Here is a 3489-nt window from a genome sequence, read left to right on the forward strand (position 1 = left end):
GTCGACGATTTGGTTTTTCTTTGTAAGGAACCGAGTCCAGAATTGCCTGGCCGATTCTTCTGGCTGCTGAATTATGTGGCTCAAGTCATCGGCGTCTGGTGGTCGCACATAAGTGCCCTGAAAGTTGTCGAGGAATGCGGCTTCCAGATCTTCCCAATAGCTAATGGAGTCCGCTGGCAAGCTATTAAGCCAATGTCGTGCTGGTCCTTTGAGTTTTAGTGGGAGGTACTTGATGGCATGTAAGTCATTACCGCGGGCCATGTGGATGTGGAGGAGGAAGTCCTCAATCCATACCGCGGGATCTGTTATGCCGTCATATGATTCAATGTTTACAGGTTTGAAACCTTCTGGGAATTGATGTTCCATTACTTCGTCTGTGAAGCATAAGGGGTGTGCGGCGCCTCTGTATTGGGCTATATCGCGACGCGGCTCGTATGGGTCCTGCCCGCTGTGTTCGGCCCGGCCGGATTTGCTTTTGCAGTATCCGGCGTGACGATTACCGTCTCGTAGAGTGGTGCGCCCTCGTGATCCGTAGATCGATCTTGAATGCTTTGCTTTGTCCTCCAATATGTCTCGCAGGTCTTGCGTATCTCCCCATGCCTTTTTATTTGGATGGCGTTGGGGCGGAGGTTGAGCTTTCGGCATGAATGCCTCTCTGTCGCGGCCACGAGGTGGCCGATCAGCCGTGTCATACGCTTCTTCCTCCAGTCGGGGTAGTAACCTGCGCCTTGGGTAACTCTTGGAGGGACGCTTGAGTTTATATTCCTCGGCTGCGAGGACTTCAGTCCATTTGTCAGCTACCAGATCTTGATCAGCTTGAAGCTGCTGGTGGTTTTTCTTCAGGCTATTTGTCGTGGCCATAAGCCTGCGCTTGAAGCGCTCTTGTTCGACGGGATCCTCTGGTACGGCGAATTCATCTTCGCCGAGGCTTGCCTCGTCCTCGGAGGGGGGCATGTAATTGTCATCCTCCTCCTCTCCGCCAGCCGCTCTCTTAGGAGAGCTAGCACCTTCATCCTCCTGATCTAACTCTTGCTGGAGGGGGTTTTCATTGTCTTCGGCGCTATCCGGAGTGTTATTATCTCATGTGCCGGTATCACCACTTTTGCTTTGGCGGGACTTAGAGCGGCGCCGCTGACGTTGACGCTTGGGTTGCTTCTTAGAGGGGTCATCCTCCGCTATCTCGTCGTCGTTGCCTTCATTGGGTGTATCCACCATGTATATGTCATACGACGAAGTGGCTTTCCAGTGCCCTATAGGTGCTGGTTCATGTTCGTCTCCTACATCGTCGTCCATACTGTCGATGTCTTCGGAGTCGAAGTCGAGCATGTCGGTTAAATCATCGACAGTGGCTACAAAGTGGGTGGTGGGTGAGTGTCAAATTTCTTCGTCGTCCGCATCCCAGTCCTGTTGGCCATGATCCGGCCAGGGCTCTCCTGACAAAGAGAGAGACCTTAGTGAATTCAGAATGTCGCCGAAGGGCGAGTGCTGAAAGATATCCACAGCGGTGAATTCCATGATCGGCGCCCAGTCGGATTCGATTGGCAGGGGCGCGGATGGCTCGGGGTTCGGAGGAGAGTCCGGCACCTTGGAGTCACGAGCTGCGCAGAGGATTATGCTGGTGTTCGGCTCGATCGTTGTTGAGACTGCAGCCCCTGAGGCGGTGTCTAGCCACCCGTCCTCGATTGGTGTAGCTGGCTCCGAGCTAAGGGTCAGAGCTGGTGTGGGCGCGGCCTCTGGAGTACCGTCTGGTGGCAGAGCTAGGTCATGCCCATCGAGACAGTGCGGCGCGCCCGGCTGTGGCTCGAATCCGTCGAAGATCAAGTCTCCGCGGATGTCGGCCGTGTAGTTCAAACTTCCAAATCTGACCTGATGGCCAGGGGCGTAGCTTTCAATCTTCTCCAGATGGCCAAGTGAACTGGCCCGCAGTGCAAAGCCGCCGAATATGAAGATATGTCCGGGGAGAAAAGTCTCACCCTGGACCGCATCGCTATCGATGATAGTAGGAGCCATCAAGCCTAACAGCAACGACACAGAGGAACTCTCAATGAAAGCACCAATGTCGGTGTCAAAACCGGCGGATCTCTGGTAGGGGGTCCCGAACTATGCGTCTAGGCCGGATGGTAACAGGAGGCAACGGACACGAAGTTTTACCCAGGTTCGGGCCCTCTTGATGGAGGTAAAACCCTACGTCCTGCTTGATTAATATTGAAGATGTGGGTGTTACAAGAGTAGATCTACCACGAGATCAGAGAGGCTAAACCCTAGAAGCTAGCCTACGGTATGATTGTATCTTGTGATTGTTGTCCTACGGACTAAAACCCTCCGATTTATATAGACACCAGAGAGGGTTAGGGTTACACAAGGTCGGTTACAGAGGAGGAGATATCCATATACATATTGCCTAGCTTGCCTTCCACGCCAAGTAGAGTCCCATCCGGATACGAGACGAACTCTTCAATCTTGTATCTTCATAGTCTAACAGTCCGGCCAATGGAGATAGTCCGGCTGTCCGGAGACCCCCTAATCCAGGACTCCCACACGCGTTGTTACCAAAATTGTTCCTACCAACAAAATTCACATCCATAGATTCATTATTATTCTCAATCAAAGTAGACAAAGGCATATCATTAGGATCAGAAGAAACACTCTTATTAGCAAATAATTTCATAATTTCATCCATTTTTCCACTCAAAACATTAATTTCTTCTATCGCATGCACCTTTTTATTAGTAGATCTTTCAGTGTGCCATTGAGAATAATTAACCATAGTATTATCTAGGAGTTTAGTAGCTTCTCCTAAAGTGATTTCCATAAAAGTGCCTCCTACGGCCGAATCTAAAAGATTTCTAGAAGCAAAATTCAATCCGGCATAAAAAAATTGTATAATCATCCACAAATTTAAACCATGAGTAGGGCAATTACGTATCATTAATTTCATTCTCTCCCAAGCTTGTGCAACATGTTCATGATCAAGTTGCTTAAAATTCATAATATCATTTCTAAGAGAGATGATATTAGCGGGAGGAAAATACTTAGAGATAAAGGCATCTTTGCACTTGTTCCATGAATCAATACTATTTTTAGGCAAAGAAGAAAACCAAGCTTTAGCATGATCTCTAAGCGAAAAAGAAAATAGCTTCAATTTAACAATATCATTATCCACATCTTTCTTATTTTGCATGTCACATAAATCAATGAAGCTATTTAGATGAGTACTGGCATCTTCACTAGGAAGGCCGGAGAACGGATCTTTCATGACAAGATTCAGCAAAGAAGTATTAATTTCACAAGATTCAGCATCAGTAAGAGGAGCAATCGGAGTGTTAGTAAAATCATTGTTGTTGGTATTGGTGAGGTCACACAATTTAGTATTATCTTGAACCATCTTGACAAGCAAGCAAACTAACACACAAGCAAACAAAAAGCAAGCGGGCAAAAAGAGACAAATAGAAAAAGAGAGGGAGGATAGAGAGAGAGGGCGAATAAAAC

Source organism: Triticum aestivum, chromosome 7A, assembly GCF_018294505.1.
Source record: "Triticum aestivum cultivar Chinese Spring chromosome 7A, IWGSC CS RefSeq v2.1, whole genome shotgun sequence".
NCBI lineage: Eukaryota > Viridiplantae > Streptophyta > Magnoliopsida > Poales > Poaceae > Triticum > Triticum aestivum.